Source organism: Bos indicus, chromosome 3 (assembly GCF_029378745.1).
Source record: "Bos indicus isolate NIAB-ARS_2022 breed Sahiwal x Tharparkar chromosome 3, NIAB-ARS_B.indTharparkar_mat_pri_1.0, whole genome shotgun sequence".
Classification (NCBI taxonomy): domain Eukaryota; kingdom Metazoa; phylum Chordata; class Mammalia; order Artiodactyla; family Bovidae; genus Bos; species Bos indicus.
The window spans coordinates 39,102,239-39,120,192 of record NC_091762.1 but is presented as its reverse complement, the minus strand read 5'-3'; the positions used below and the strand labels follow the sequence as shown (position 1 = coordinate 39,120,192).

General features: G+C 36.8%; 1 pseudogene; it reads left to right on the top strand.

Annotated features, from left to right (window-relative positions):
• The window catches only part of LOC139180206 (large ribosomal subunit protein eL43-like), a 33,244-nt pseudogene extending 16,088 nt beyond the window's left edge, over positions 1-17,156 (top strand).
• The last annotated feature ends 798 nt before the right edge of the window (positions 17,157-17,954 follow it).

Here is a 17,954-nt window from a genome sequence, read left to right as displayed (position 1 = left end):
AAGGTAAGAATAAATCTATTTGTCAGTAAAGAGTGTTCCCTCTCCTATATGTGTATATTACCATACTTACTGTGAATACTCAGAAAGCTGTGGGCATATTGCTAGAAAATGTTACAATACACAAGATAGTCCATTATTTCTGCATTAAACACAAAATTGAATACTTAAATTTAAAGACAGGAGAAACTACAAATGATGTGTGAGCATATATACTTAAGTCTCTCCCTCCATCTTCCCACCTCCAAAAAATAATTTGAAACTACATCAAGGGACTTCTCCGGTGGTCCAGTGGTAAGACTTTGTGATCCAAATACAGGGGGCCTGGGTTCAATCCCTGGTCAGGGAACTAGATCCCACATGCCACAACTAAGACCCAAGCAGCCAAATAAATTAAAAAAATAAAAATTTTAAGAAATCACATCAAGCAGTGAGGAGCCAATTATTGCACAATATGTCTTAGCATTAATCACTGTCTTTATTATATAACACTTGTTCAGATGACTTTAAAATGTGAATTTTATAATTTTTAGAAACATAGTTGCTCAACATATATCAAGATGGATTTTAATGCCATTTCTGACTTACTAGTGTTTAAGTACAATTTTTATCATATATATTCATAAATTATTAAGTTATCCAACTTGAAAATCTTACTATTAATTTGTTCATGTTTTCAACAATTCCATTCCTTTCCAAGTATGCACACTTGTTTCTACTCGTGCTATAATAATAGGATTATATAAACTAAAGGTTAGTTAGCAGTTGGATACTTGACAAAGATGGCAGAGGAGCCCCTTACAAATGCCATGCTCCATTCCCCTTGTATCAAGAATCCACTCTGACCTCTAAGAGTAGCACACTGTACAATCCTCCAAGTCATAAAATAATCTATATCTTCCATTTTATATGTAATATGTCAAACCCTCACTTTGCAGCATTTTTAGCTGTTGTGGTAAATTTAACAGGAGAATGAATGAAAATTTGTACACTGAAAACTCTAGGGCATTATGAGAGAAATGAAGAAGGCACAAACAACTGGAAAGATATCCATGTTATGGATTGGAAGAATTAATATTTTTAAAATGACCATACTACCCAAAGCAATCTATAGATCCAAGATCATATTTATCAAAATTCTAATGCTTTTTTTTCCCCACAGTAATAGGGAAAAAATCCTAAAATTTATATGGAACTAAAAAAGACCTCAAAAAATAAAATAAAATAAAATAAAAAAGACCACAGTCATCTAAAGCATTTTGGGAAAAAAAGAATTAAGCTAGCAGTATCACACTTCTTGATTTCAAAGTATAATACAAAGTTATAGTATTCAAAACAATATGATATTGGCATAAAAACAGACATATAGACAAACAGAACAGAATCAAGAGCCCAGAAATAAATCTATGCATATACAGTTAACTATTATTTGATAAAGAAGCCAAAAATACTCGGTGGAGTAAAGACAGTCTCTTCAATAAATGATGCTAGTAAAATTGGATATTCACACATAAAAAAATTAACCAGACTCCTATCTCATACCACTCATAAAAATTAACTATAAATGGATTAAAGGCTGAAATGTAAGACCTGAAATAATAAAACTCCTATTAAAAAGTGGGGGGAAGATTCATGACATTGGTCTTGGTGAAGAGTTCCTGGAAGTGAGGCCAAGTATATAAGAAAGAAAAACAAAAGCGAAAAAGTGGGACTACATCAAACTAAAAAACTTCTGCACAGAAAAAAAATCAATAAGATGAAAAGGTAACTGATGGAATGGGAAAAAATATTTCAAACCATCTATCAGATAATATCAAAAATATATGAGGAACTCATACACATCAATAACAAAGAGTAAATAATCTGATTTAAAAATGGGCATAGAACCTGAATAAATATTGTTCCAAAAAAGACACACAAGTGGCCAAAATGCATAAATATATGCTAAACATCACAAGTCACAGAAGGGAAATACAAATCAAAATCATACTGAGAACTACTGCACACTTGTTAGGATGGCTATTATCAAAGAGAAGAGGCAATAAATGAGGGCAATGACATGGTGGAAAGGGAACTTTGTGCATTGTTGGTGGGAATGTAAATTGATTCAGCTTCCATGGAAAACAGCATAGATGTTCCTCAAAAATTAAAAAATAGAGCTACAGTGGGATCCAGCAATACTACTTCTGGGAATACATCTGAAGGAAATGAAATTACTCTCTTGAAAAGATATGTGCATACCCATGTTATTGCAGCGTTATTCACAATAGCCAAGACGTGGAAACAACCTAAGCATCTATTGATAGACAAATGGATAAAGAAATGTTTGTGCATAATTATAGATATATGTAATGTAATATTATGTGGCCATAAAAGAGGAAAATCCTGCCATTTGTGATGTGGATGAAACTTAAAGGAATTGCACTAAAAATGAAATAAGTCAGAGGAAAACAAGTACTGCATACTCTCACTTACATCTGAAATTTTTTTAAAAAGATACAGAAACATAATAGATTGGTGGTTGCCTGGGGCAGGGCATAGGTAAGGGAAATGGGAACTTGTTGGTTAAATGGTATAAACTTTCAGATATAAGATGAATAAATTCCAGGGATCTAATGCAAAACAATGCAAAGAAATAGAGGAAAACAACAGAATGGGAAAGACTAGAGATCTCTTCAAGAAAATTAGAGATACCAAGGGAACATTTCATGCAAAGATGGGCTCGATAAAGGACAGAAATGGTATGGACCTAACAGAAGCAGAAGATATTAAGAAGAGGTGGCAAGAATACACAGAAGAACTGTACAAAAAAGATTTTCACGACCCAGATAATCACGATGGTGTGATAACTCATCTAGAGCCAGACATCGTGGAATGTGAAGTCAAGTGGGCCTTAGAAAGCATCACTATGAACAAAGTTAGTGGAGGTGATGGAATTCCAGTGGAGCTATTTCAAATCCTGAAAGATGATGCTGTGAAAGTGCTGCATTCAATATGCCAGCAAATATGGAAAACTCAGCAGTGGCCACAGGACTGGAAAAGGTCAGTTTTCATTCCAATCCCAAAGAAAGGCAATGCCAAAGAATGCTCAAACTACCGCACAATTGCACTCATCTCACATGCTAGTAAAGTAATGCTCAAAATTCTCCAAGCCAGGCTTCAGCAATACGTGAACCGTGAACTTCCTGATGTTTAAGCTGGTTTTTGAAAAGGCAGAGGAACCACAGATCAAACTGCCAACATCCTCTGGATCATGGAAAAAGCAAGAGAGTTCCAGAAAAACATCTATTTCTGCTTTATTGACTATGCCAACGCCTTTGACTGTGTGGATCACAACAGAGTCGGACACGACTGAGTGACTGAACTGAATGCACAACATGATGGCTACAGTTTACAATGTTGTGATGTATACATAAAATGTGTTAAGAGACTGAATCTCAGATATTCTCACTATACACAAAAGGTAACTATATGAGGTTACCTTAGATGTGACTGATGTGTTAACTAACCTTATTATGATAATCACTTCAAAATATATAAGTATATCAAATCATCCACACTGTACACTGTAAACTCATACAATGGTATTTTTTAAGTTTATCTCAATAAAGATGAAAAAAAAGGAAGTCAGTCCTCATAAAGAGAAATATATTAACTATAATCGAGGTCCTATATAACTAAAGCCCTAGTATTAAAAACTGATGATGAAAAATGCAATCACTGTCCAAATCTTCATCTGGAAGTATGTAACAAGGGTAACTAACATTAGATCATTCAGGTTTTAAATTGCTAAATATAGATTGAAGGTATAATTACATTTTTATGAATTAGACAAATGAGAAGTTAGTTTTAGAGTAGTTGAAATTCAGTGGGCATTCAGATATCTAGAGTGCTCTCCAAGTGCAAAGATACCATGCCTATATAAAATTAATTTTGGATCCCCTGGAAATCTAATATCCTAATTGCTATGTTCGTGTCACTCAAAGCTTCACTGATGTTAACCTGGTGGGAGATACTATGAGAAATTTAAAATAAGCAGAATTTGAAATAGAAGGAATTAGCACAACCATTTTTTCTGTTTCAAGTTCTGCTCATTTTTAATCCAAAACAGAAGGAATTCGCACAACTATGGGCTCCCTGGTGGCTCAGATGGTAAAGAATTTGCCTGCAATGTGGGAGACCTGGGTTCAATCCCTGGGTTGGAAAGTCCCCTGGAGGAGGGCATGGCAATCCACTCCAAAATTCTTGCCTGGAGAATCATCATGGACAGAGGAGCTTGGCGGGCTACAGTCCAAGGGGTCGCAAAGAGTGGGACACGACTGAGCTACTAAGCACAGCACAACCATAGGTGACTGAGATTCAAGAACAGTATTACATGAGTTATAAAGATAGAATATCAATATCAGGCTGGTAATGGTAAAAATCAGTATAGTCAGGTTCTGACTTTTTAATGAGCCAAGTTCACAATAGTAAATTGCGGGAGTTGTACCAGATGCATATCAGAAGGGGTCAGCAAAGAGCTATCTGGGCTGGAGAAAGCATTCCATTTGAAAAGTAGAGAAGGAGGGAACTAATTTAATGTGGATTAAGTTACATGGAAAATGCTATTCCAAACCAATATCAAATCACACCCAAGGTGACCTCTAACCTTCTGCATGTTATTTTCTCCTGGTTTCCTCCCTGTCTCTCTGAACATTTCTCCTCAGTTTTCTTCCCTGGGTCTTTTTTTTTTTTTCCTGTTCTTATTGTTTAAATGCTAAGTCATGTCCAACTTTTTTGTGACCCCATGGACTATAGCCTGCCAGGCTCCTCTGTCCTTGGGATTTCCTAGGCAAAAATATTGGAGTGGGTTTCTTTTCCTCCCCCAGGGGATTTTCCCAACCCAGGGATCAAACTCATATCTCCTGCATTGGCATGTGACTTCTTTACCACTGAGAGCCCTGGGAAGAACAATGTAGGGATTCAGTTCAGTTCAGTCGCTCAGGCATGTCTGACTCTTTGCGACCCCATGAATCACAGCATGTCAGGCCTCCCTGTCCATCACCAACTCCCAGAGTTCATCCAGACTCATGTGCATTGAGTCAGTGATGCCATCCAGCCATCTCATCCTGTCGTCCCCTTCTCCTCCTGCCCCTAATCCCTCCCAGCATCAGGGTCTTTTCCAATGAGTCAATTCTTTGCATGAGGTGGCCAAAGTATTGGAGTTTCAGCCTCAGCATCAGTCCTTCCAATGAACACCCAGGACTAGTCTCCTTTAGGATGGACTGGTTGGATCTCCTTGCAGTCCAAGGGACTCCCAAAAGTCCTCTCCAGCAGGATTACATTTGGTTAAATCTCACTGACAGGATTTCCAAGAGTCTGATTACAGAGATGGATCACTGGGATCAGTCAGTTCCCTCATTAGCTGTATCATCAGATTCCCACCATGCTTCTCTCACATTGAGGATGCTCAGGAGAAGACACATCATCCATGTGCTCACATAAAGCATATCCTCCCCGTCCTTCCCACCCCTCCAGACAAAAAAAAACCCTGCAAATAAGTTGTGATTTTCTGGCCTTTTCACTGGAAACCATAAGTCTGAGTTGGCTTATTCAAATGTTTTCTCATTTACACAATGAGAGAACGTGGATCTTTTTTTTTTTCCTGTATGCAACCCCTTAAATATCGGTTTTCCAGAGTTCTGTCCTTGGTCTGCCTTATTCCTACTTTTCATCTTCTCCATCTCTTTATTTCAATCTATATCCTTTCATCAACTCCCACAGTGATAATTATGAACAGTATGCCAGCAGACCCTCTGTGAGCATATAAGGCAGCCTTAGTGCCAATGTGCCTTTTCTTGACAGATGGATTTCAAATAACTATCCCTATGTCTTCAACACAAAAAGGCTTCTTTTCCTTCAGACTTCTGGAATCCCATTCTCTAGGGTTAAGAATGTCTTGATCAAACTAAAGCCTGTTTTTATTATTTTTTTCACATACTCCCAGCCAAGCCACATGTTGCAAACCATAAAAACCAGTTTTATAAATCAAGAATTCACAAACCTCCATCACTAACCATTCTTTCAACACCTAGACTATCTTTCAATCAGACATTTCCAAGGAAAACAGTTTCTTCTCTTTGCTATTTCCAGTGCACACTTTCTAGTCTTTATCTTGTATTTTCAGTATTTGAAAATGCTCACCTTTTATTCCTCAAAATGTTCTATGTCAGCTTTAAGGAAGTATTTTGTCTACCTTGTTTCCTTTACTATTTTTCAGCTATGGGGTCTGTGTGTGTTGTGTGGTTTCAATATTGATTTGATGATAAATAAACATTGGTTTTCAGGAGGAAGTCAACTCTCAGTCTTGCTACTTTTCTCTCTGAATTCTTTACACAAAGGCTGTCAAATCCATGGCTTTAAGAGCTTTCTATATTTGAAGACTCCCCAGATTTGTACTTATATCCGCAAATGTGATATCTTCCCTTAGAGATCTCTTGGGCACCTAAAAATAAGCGTAAGCAAAACAAAAAAAGTACATCTTTTCCCCTAACCATGATATTTCTTGGGCTGCACCCATAACTAATAGTAACAGAAGCAAGCATCCACTTATACAAGCCTGAATATTGAAACTCATTCATAATTCTTTCCTCTACTTTACCATCTGTCATCTATCACAAAAAAGTCAATAGCTTTCACTAATTTATCTTCAAAAATACAGATACCTTCTCCCCATCTTCCCTATTCCTGTTAGAATTCTTGTCTCTTTCTTAGATTGCTACAATCAAACTTCTAATAATCAGTTCTAGTCTATTTTTGTCTAGTCCACTACAATCTTCTACAATGTAAGTGTGGTCAGTTCACTAATCTATGCATTTCCTTTTAGCTGTTCTACAAAATCTGTGTAGAAATGTGCAATATCTTTAAAGTCTGTATTTACTCTTCAACTATTGCTCTAGCTAGAACTCTTAAGTTCTCCGTTTCCCATGTGCTCTCTCTAGCAGTAGTAATAAAATACTTCTAATATAAATAAAATCATAATAGCAGCAAATATTTACCAGGCATTTTCTATGTGCCAAATATTGCAGTTTCCTAAATACAGGAAACTCTTGTCTCCTGTCTTTGTGTTGGATACACTTTCTTTCTAGAATGACTTTGCATTCTGTTTATTCACCAGTGCTTGTCCTTCAAACTAGGCACCAACTCTCCCTAAATTAGTGCCTCTTGTCTGTGCTCTCAAAGTATATGATTTACAATGTTTTAAAATCACAAAGATATACTACCAAAACCTTGATATGGAATTCAAAATAGTTCCAAAAGTTTTAAACAATGCTTTTGTTTTTGAACACACCAAATACACACTGTAGCTCATGTATAAGGGCTGGAGAGAAAGTGTGGGTCTGGATGGAAGGGCAGGGAGAGATTGGGCTAGGGTGTACTGAGGAAGGGGAGGCTCAGAGGAAGTCACAATCAGGGTCAAAGCACAGATACCCTGACCACTTTTCCTGGAAATAAGTGGATCGAGAAAGAACTCGGTAGTTCTATAGGCCAGCAAAGAAGTCTTGGAATGAGAAACACCTGGGTGCCAGGGCCCTTTGTCCCAAACTGGGAGTCTGGCTCATATTACCTATCAAACCAACCCCAATTCAATGCCTCAGTTAGAGTCACAGTGCAGCAGTGTCTCCCCCAGGGGATCCAGCCAGTTGTGGGGGTTCAGGCTCTGTCACAAGTGGTATGCTCAGGAGCAGGACCACCCAAAGGTCAGAAACAGGGAACTTTGAATGTCTGGGCAGTAAGTTGAATGCTTTCCAGAAGTCCAAAAGCCCAGGGCACCAACACAGGCTTCTGGAGTGGCCCCTAGGTTAAAGATTTAATGAGAAACCATCTGTTTACCAAATAACACAGGTAAAGCATTTTATACACAACATTATATCATTTCTGGAGTAGGAAATGGCAACCCACTCCAGAATTCTTGCCTGGAAAATTCCATTGACAGAGGAGCCTGGTGGGCTACAGTCTGTCGGGTCCCAAGAGTTGGGTATGACGAGCTTTCATTTTATATCATTTACATTTGGCACATAAACTTAAAGGCTTCTAAATGAACTGAGACTTAAATATCTAGATAATTAATGAGAAATTGAGGTTTTTTTACTTTAGAAACTTGGTCTTAATTATATTCATGTTTGTTTTAGCAATGCATCAATAAATTCTACACTTAACATTTTCAGTTCAGTTCAGTCGCTCAGTCATGTCTGACTCTTTGCAACCCCATAGACTGCAGCATGCCAGGCCTCCCTCTATCACCAACACCCAGAGTCCACTCAAACTCATGTCCATCGAATCGGTGATGCCATCCAACTATCTCATCTTCTATCATCCCCTCCTCTTCCTGCCTTCAATCTTTCCCAGCATCAGGGTCTTTTCTAATGACTCATTTCTTAGCATCAGGTGGCCAAAGTATTGGAGTTTCAGCCTCAGCATCAGTCCTTCTAATGAATATTGGGGACCTATTTCCTTTAGGATTGACTGATTGGATCGCCTTGCAGTCCAAGGGACTCTTAAGAGTCTTCTCCAACACCACAGTTCAAAAACATCAATTCTTTGGTGCTCAGCTTTCATTATAGTCCAACTCTCACATCCATACATGACTACTGGAGAAACCATAGCTTTGACTAGACGGACTTATTTTGGCAAAGTAATGCCTCTGCTTTTTAATATGCTTTCTAGGTTGGTCATAGCTTTTCTTCCAAGAAGCCAGTGTCTTTTAATTTCATGGCTGCAGTCACCATCTGCAGTGATTTTGGAGCCACCCAAAATAAACTTTCTCACTGTTTCCATTGTTTCCCCAACTATTTGCCATGAAGTGATGGGACCAGATGCCATGCTCATAGTTTTCTGAATGTTGAGTTTTAAGCCAACTATTCACTATTCTCTTTCACTTGCATCAAGAGGCTCTTTAGTTCTTCTTCACTTTCTGCTATAAGGGTGGTGTCATCTGCATATCTAAGGTTATTGATATTTCTCCCGGCAGTCTTGATTCCAGCTTGTGCTTCCTCCAGTCCAGCATTTCACATGATGTACTCTGCATATAAGTTAAATAAGCAGGGTGACAATATACAACCTTGAAGTACTCCTTTTCGTGTTTTGAACCAGTCTGTTGTTCCATGTCCAGTTCTAACTGTTGCTTCTTGACCTGCATTGACCTGCATACAGATTTCTCAAGAGGCTGGTCAGGTGGTCTGGTATTCCCATCTCTTGAAGAATTTTCCACAGTCAAAGGAATAAATAAATAAATAAATAAAATAAAGTCAAAGGACTTTATTGCATAGTCAATAAAGCAGAAATAGATGTTTTTCTGGAACTCTCTTGCTTTTTTGATGATCCAGCAATGTTGGCAATTTGATCTCTGGTTCCTCTGCCTTTTCTAAATCCAGCTTGAACATCTGGAAGTCCACTGTTCACATTCTGTTGAAGCCTGGCTTGGAGAATTTTGAGCAGTACTTTGCTAGCATGTAAGATGAGTGCAATTGTGCTATAGTTTGAAGTACTCTCTGGTACTTAACATTTTGTTAAAATTAAATATGTATTCACTCTATTATCTTTGGAGATGTTATTGACATCTTGGAACCAGGTATTACTGGAGTCAAGATATCAGTTTTGAGTCTATAGTTGTCCTGACAACATTTGTTCACTAATGATTTTTAAAATGAAATATAAATCCTAGCTTTTTCTGTAGTCAGCTCCATTTTAAATGTCAAATTATATTTAGAACAATATGCCTAACTCTCAAGCATGTGATTCAGGTATTATTCTGAAATCAATACCATAAGCAGATTTTCTCAACTTCATATGGAGAAATGATATGACACCTCAAGATCTTGTCTTGAAATTTCTCTAACATTGACGTTAAGTGTTAGTTGCTCAGTCGAGTCTGACTCTGCAATCCCATGAACTGTAGCTTGCCAGGCTCCTCTGTCCATGGGATTTCCCAGGCTGGAAGTACTGGAGTGGGTAGCCATTCCCTTCTCAAGGAGATCTTCCCGACCCAGGGATGAACACAGGCCTCCTGCATTAGAGGCAGAAGCTTTGCCGTCTGAGCCACCAGGGAAGCCCTCTAACATTGAAACATTCCACAATCAAAGCAAAAGATAGAAGTTATTAATCACTTTCATTTTGAGCTTGAAAGTCTGAATACAGAAGTCTCTCTAACTTTTCTCCAAATGCTTTAAACCTTTAATATTGTGTAACCCGATTTCAAGCAGGTTCAAGCTATTCTGGAATACGGTTTCAACAGATGATTTTCTTTTGTGGAAAAGTAATCTAAGTATCTGACTATGGTAGGAAAAAATATATCAACATTCATGCAAAGGAACTAAACAGAAACCCACTCTCTATTCCATCAATAGTACTAAATTTACAGTTTATATGCCTTTTCCTTTGTTTATTTCTGACATATATTTATTTGTCTGATTTTTCTACCATGTTTCAGTTCAACTTCCAGGTGTTATCCTTAACCTCCAGTCATACTGTGTTGTGTCACATTTATAAGAGATCTTTTACTTATAATCCAGAAATTAAAGGAATTCACTTTCAAATCACACAAAGACATCGAGTTTGTTAACGAAATTCATTAGGAATGTATGTGCTTTCATTTTTAAAAGATAATATTGAAAAATTTAAAAATCACATTAGAAATGAATAGATCATACCCTTCTATTCCATTAGCCAGAACTAATGAATAACTTGTCCTCAGGGAAGCTGAGGCTAAAGTTTACTGAGGATTGTTTGTTTTGTTTTGGTTCTAATACTCCATTGGTCACAGAGCAAAACCAAATTGTGTGACCTGTTGAATCAGTTACACACTATCAATCTACACATTTCTATAAAAGAAAGCTGTAATGCCTCCAGAGGAGTTTTAGCAGTTTAAAGAACACAAAATAAATCACTAATATAACATGTCATTCCTATCTTGGTCAAGAGCTGGTAAACTCTTTGGTAGCACAAAGCTACCGCAGATTAGCTGCAAGTTGACAGTATTGTACACACTCCTCTTTCCCTGAACATTGGAGGCTGAACTGCACTTCAGGTTTTTCTATGTGTAAGTGCCAGAGTACTGAGTAGGGTAAAGGAAAAGGCTCCTCTTTGATAGGAACATTTTATCTTACTGACAGATGAAGGGCATTGTAAAGGTTTAATCAAATAATTTGTGAGCATGCATACACAATGGTACAGGGGAAATATTCTCTACAGTGATACGAGTGTCCCGGTCACTTATTTTCGAATATATTAGAGACTATATAGGAGGATCTAATGTGGCATAGACAGAAAATTTCACAGAATCAACCAGTTCTTCTTTTTCAATATCACGCTCCCTGAATCCGGTGACTTACTAATTGGATTCTTAAACCACTAAATGTTGAAGCAGATGTCATCCAATTTGAAACTATGGACAGAAGCATATCTAATAAAATTAATCTTAATACTCAAATTCCCTTCTGGATTACAGATCAACCTGATTATTCCTAGGTGAGCTATTAAACTTGAGTCCAAGATCTACCTCCTGCTGTCTCACCAGGAATCTGTCTGAGCAGCTGACAACCTGCTTCTACAGCTCAGAATTCTAACAACACTGCATATGAGCAGAAATAATACTATCTTAACTCACAATTCATTTCAGTATGTAAGCTGATAGTCTAACTCATACGTTAATTCCTTCTTGTGAAAAAGTAAAAACATGAAATTAACTTGGAATTATATGTATTTGCAAATTTCAAATGTATATATATTTTTTTGAAAAACACAGAAAACAATTTTAGAAGACTAATGCACAAGTCCCGTAAACAAAGTAAACTAGAAAGGATATTGAATGGTAGGTGCATTAAGTCACTCATGTGTTTTAGAGCATAGTTTTATATACATGAAAAAAGCATTTATTTTCCTTCTAGTGTTCTTTAGTCTAAAATGTATTGGGACCACTTATTGTTTTATAGCTGGAATGATTTCTCTCTGCAGTAATATATATTTCTGCATTTGAATTCAAATAAAATATTTTATGACAGCTACAAGCTATAATAATATAATCAAAATTAATCATGGTAATGATATAAAAAATATATTGGTGGCAGATGTTCATATGAAATAATTTTTTGGTGCTAGTATCTTGAAGAATATTAAGCAAAATGCAATGTTACAATAATTTTCCAGTATGTACTGAATTTCACAAAATAAAGAATTTTATACAGCTTCTTTTCTGTCTTTTGTATACTTTTCATTTGGAATTTCTATAAGATCATACATCTGCTTAACCAAGTAAAATTTTTGCCACATAGCCCTTAATTTTGTAGTCATAGCCCTCCTCACTATGTCTTTTCCTATCCATCAGGGAATGGTTTCCTATGAGCCCCTAAAATGGGACTTTTGTTAGCAGGACACAATTGCTTCAGAAATAAAATCACTTTATGAGGTAAGAAGCATGTAAAAATCTGTTCGTATCTCAGTGTGGGGACAGATTATAATGAACAAAAACATCAGTAAAGGAGGGAATTCTTCATACATTACCAAAGATCCTACTTTTCCTGTTTTCCTATAAGTCAAATTACTGAAACTTGTGAGTTAGAATATTAATTGCTTTAAGAAAACTGAAAACTATTCCTACTCTTTCAAAGCTATATTTATTCAGGTCATATAATTGACATCATGATAAAGTTATATCCTGGTAATGTAGATGCTGGAAAGTATGTGATCTTGATTGATATTTGTGTTCTAAATTCTTTCAGAAAATGTGTCCCCTAAACTTTTCTGCCCTTAGATTACCTAAGAGAGTTTTAGTCCCTGTTGATATTCACAGCGGTTTCATGATGAGAGATTTATTTTTTAAAGTCCTTTTGACATACGAAGGTGCAAAGTGAAAGAGGAAGGATGTTAAGTTGTTCCACATGGGACACAAGGCTGAAAGGTTCAAACTGTGTTGATATTCATGAAGCACAACAACCAACTCCTATTTTTTAAATACTGAACATAAGAATGTTCCACTTTACATTTCAGAGAGATTATTAGCTAAGTGATTAATTTACTAAAATGCATTCAGACTGTAGAACAATGGCCAGGAGAAGGTTGATTTAAGAAAATACCTATTGATGTTTTAACATAGGCCAACGTTGCTAAAAAAAATCCAGCTCCTTAGATGGATATGATTTCCAGATGTCTTCTCTTGAAGGGATTTGTAAAACTAGGGAGCTACAAAATAGGCTTTTCTTTCTTTTGGAGGATTAATTTGATAAGAATTTTTAAAACTGTAGATGTTCATAGTTTAATGCTCAGATGTATATATTTTTTTAAATTTTTGTTTACTTTAGTCCCACTACCACTCCAATGTCTAACCTCTCTTCTTCCTCATATTTCAGATCTTGCAGAAACTATATCTATCAAACCAAATTCTTTCTGAAATGCATCTCCTGCCTTAATTCCAGTTATTTTGGATTCCTGGGCTTCATTTGTTCATCATATGATTGTCTTCTCTTTGTGAGTGTAAACTCATCTATCCTTCTTGCTTCTTTATTCCCTGACCAGCCATCTGTATAGTGACACACTTTATCTGTGCTCCTATAGTAACTGACTATACATTTAAATTCTTATTTTATTTATTCATTCTATCCCCAGATTATAAATTCCTTGATAACAAAATGATCATGCATCATTGTACTGGGATTTCCTCAGGAATTAACATAATGCCTGGCATGTAGGATGTGCTCACAAAATAATTAGCTGGTTAATAAAGTGCATCTACCTATCTGCTTACACAAATCTCACCTGTCCTACAAGAAACGTATAACCACCATTGCCAAGAAAAACCTTCATACATCATAGTCTCCTTTAACTCATTCAACTCCTGAATAGATTAGCATATCAAAACAGAAAGTGATACTATTATAAATATTAACATTAACAAAACTATCCTAAAAGAGACAATAGTAATATAACTTTGGGCATTTATTGATTGCTTAACAAGTATTATACAGTGTGTTAAGTGTGAGAAAATACGTGACCTGTCCAAAGCAATACAGCTTGGGCTGAGGTACATCAGAGAGTGAAAACAAAGCCTGTTTGAATTGAAAGTCCATTATAATTTTTGAATACTTTAATGTATAGGCTTTATAAAGCATTTCCTATTTGAACAATATAAATATTTCAATAAATATCAGTTATTATTTTGTTGTCAACTTTATCTTTCATTGCTGTCCAGTTAGTTTATTTATGCAAAACTTTGGTCTTCCCTGGAGGCTCAGACGGTAAAGCATCTGCTTACAATGCGGGAGACCCGGATTCAGTCCCTGGGTCGGGAAGATCTCCTGGAGAAGGAAATGACAACCCACTCCAGTATTCTTGCCTGGAAAATCCCATGGATGGAAAAGCCTGGTAGGCCAAAGTCCATGGGGTTGCAAAGAATCGGACATGACTGACCGACTTCACTTTCACTTTCTTTCCACAATGCCAAGCACATACTTTCTCGCATAACTGTATCTAAGTTAGAAGTGATACCTTGCTGCTGTTGCTGCTGCTAAGTTGCTTCAGTCGTGTTCGACTCTGTGCGACCCCATAGACGGCAGCTCACCAGGCTCCACCGTCCCTGGGATTCTCCAGGCAAGATCAGTGGAGTGGGTTGCCATTTCCTTCTCCAATGCATGAAAGTGAAAAGTGAAAGTGAAGTCGCTCAGTCGTGTCTGACTCTTAGGGACCCCATGGACTGCAGCCTACCAGGGTCCTCTGTCCATGGGATTTTCCAGGCAAGAGTACTGGAGTGGGGTGCCATTGCCTTTTCCAGAAGTGATACCTTAATACTTATAAAATACCAATGGAATTGAACTGGCCCCAAAACAAAGCCATAGACATCAGTACAGGTGAAAAAGATATGGATGCTGTATAGTGTTAAATGCTGAATACTTGTTATATTAAGATCATTATAAGCCTCAGTTATCTAAATGCAAATTAGACTGAATTTCTAAGTAGATGTAAAATAATGTATATTCTGTAATGTAAGTCTCTGCAACAGTTTTAAAAGTTGAACTTTGTGTCTAAAAAATACATCTTTAAAATATTTGAGGTTTAAATTCCATTATATTTCGTGCCTGAAACATCAAAGCTACATGTTCTAAAAGTTATTTATAGAACCATCCCATTTATAAAATAAGGAAAATAATGTTTCTTCATTGACAGTAAGACTATGGCAAGTGTAAATGTATTCATTTCACTTTAAATCTGTGTTTCCATCATTTTCCCAATGCCTAGAAGTCTAAGAATTCTCCTAATCACACTGTAGAAATTGTAGTCTTTTTTTTTCCCCTGACATGGCTTTTCAGTTATATTAACTCTTTAATCTCTTATTTAATTTTAAAAGTTCAGTTCAGTTCAGTTCAGTCACTCAGTCATGTCCAACTCTTTGCGACTCCATGAATCGCAGCACGCCAGGCCTCCCTGTCCATCACCAACTCCCAGACTTTACTCAAACTCATGTCCATAGAGTCAGTGATACCATCCAGCCATCTCATCCTCTGTCATCCCCTTCTCCTCCTTCCCCCAATCCCTCCCAGCATCAGGGTCTTTTCCAATGAGTCAACTCTTCACATCAGGTGTTTCAGCTTCATCTTTAGCATCAGTCCTTCCAATGAACACCCAGGACTGATCTCCTTTAGAATGGACTGGTTGGATCTTCTTGCAGTCCAAGGGATTCTCAAGAGTATTCTCCAACACCACAGTTCAAAAGTATCAATTCTTTGGTGCTCAGCTTTCTTCACAGTCCAACTCTCACATCCATACATGACCACTGGAAAAACCGTACCCTTGACAAGACGGACCTTTGTTGGCAAAGTAATGCCTCTGCTTTTTTTTTTTTTTTTTCTGCTTTTTAATATGCTATCTAGGTTGATCATAACTTTCCTTCCAAGTAGTAAGTGTCTTTTAATTTCATGGCCGCAATCACCATCTGCAGTGATTTTGGAGCCCCCAAAAATAAAACCTGACAACTGTTTCCAGTTAGGGAAAAAATAAATATTTCTAGTGCATGTAAGTTAAAGTTAATGGGTCAAAAATTAAAACTATAAACATAAACACAAAAGTTCACCAAAATTTCTGGATCTATAAGCTCCCTTCCCTTGGGATAAAATCAAAGATATCAACAATACCAATATATCAGACCATACACTTAGTATTCAGTTCAATTCAGTTTAGTCACTCAGTCATGTCCTACTGTTTGCAACCCCTTGGACTGCAGCATGCCAGACTTCCTTGTCCATCACCAACTCCCGGAGTTCACTCAAACTCATGTCCATTGAGTCGGTGATGCCATCCAGCCATCTCATCCTCTGTCCTACCCTTCTCCTCCTGCCTTTAATCTTTCCCAGCATCAAGGTCTTTTCAAATGAGTCAGTTCTTCACATCAGGTGGCCAAAGTACTGGCGTTTCAATTTGTCAGTATACCTCTCACCTCGCCATAACTGCAAACAGTACTGCAGCATTATCACAAGAATAACACAGTCTTCCCTGTGTCACTCACATGGAGAATCTAGTCTCTATCCTTTAATGGCACAAAATAGAGAATGATTATAAAAAGTAGTGTCTATATTTTGGAAACTTCTTTAAAATGAATGTTCCATATCTTTAAGTGTTGATTCCTGCTTTCCTGTATGCTCAGTTGCTTCAGTTGTGTCCAACTCTTCTGCAACTGTGGACTGTAGCCACACAGGCTACAGGCATGAGTGGGTTCCCATGCGCTCCTCCGGGGTATATTCCTGACCCAGGAATACAATCAGCATCCCTTATGGGCAGATGGGTTCTTTACCACTAGTGCCACCGAGGTAGCCCAAGTGTTTCACCTTCTTTTAAAAACTTCAATGTTTGTGGGAAGACATGATTAACACAACAAGAAGGTCAGAACTGTCAATAAATATGGGACTCATTATAGTGCCTCCCTCAGGAAAATGCTGAAGAAAATTGAAATCAGCCAGCATGCCGCATATACTTGCTCCTTCTGTGGAAAGTCCATGATGAAGAGACAAGCTGAGGGCATCTGGCATTGTGATTCTTTCATGAAAATGGCAGCTGGTGGTGCCTGGACCTACAACACTGTTTCTGCTGTCACAGTATAGTCTGCCATCAAAAGACTGAAGAAATTGAAGGACCAGTAGAAGTGCCACCATTTGAAACATTTCTAGCATATAATAATGAGTTAATTTATAATGACAAAAATTAATATGTGTAACACTTAAAAATCACAATAAAAAAGCACTAAAAACTGGGCAATTATAGGAAAAGATACACTTACCAAAAAACTCAAGCAACTCTCAAATTTACTTCTACTTAACTAATTCTGTGTAATTTTAAGATTTAAAGTTAAAGTAATATATTCATTTTATAATCTACTCTATTTTTCAGAAATAACAAGACTTTTATAAATCACACACAAGAAAAGAGACACAATTTAATAAGAAAAAGTAATTCAAGTATAAATTAGCTACTTGTTATGTATGAAAAAAGTAACAAATTTTAGGATTTTATTTTGTAAGTTCAAAAATTAAAGAAGTTTACAACAAATGCAATGTGAAAATATCATATCTCAACTAAATTTATTATTATGAACATTTCAGAAACTGTAATGATTAAAGATAAACATTATGATGCTAAAACAGTAATAAATATCACCAGTTTAAAGAATTATGTGTCATTAAACCACAGTTCGAGATTCATTATTATTTAACCTCTAAGGAAATTGTGCTATTTCATAGACCATGCAGTTTTCCTCATCATGACTTACTAGGGATGTCCAAGAAAATATCATCAATTACCAACCATTCTTCATGTTAGACATTGAGGTATCGCAGAGGGTGAGCTGTGAAAGGTTTAATAATGGCCCATCAAAGATGTTCACATCCTCATTCCCCAAACCTATAAATACCTTCCATGGCAAAAGGAACCTTGTTGATGTG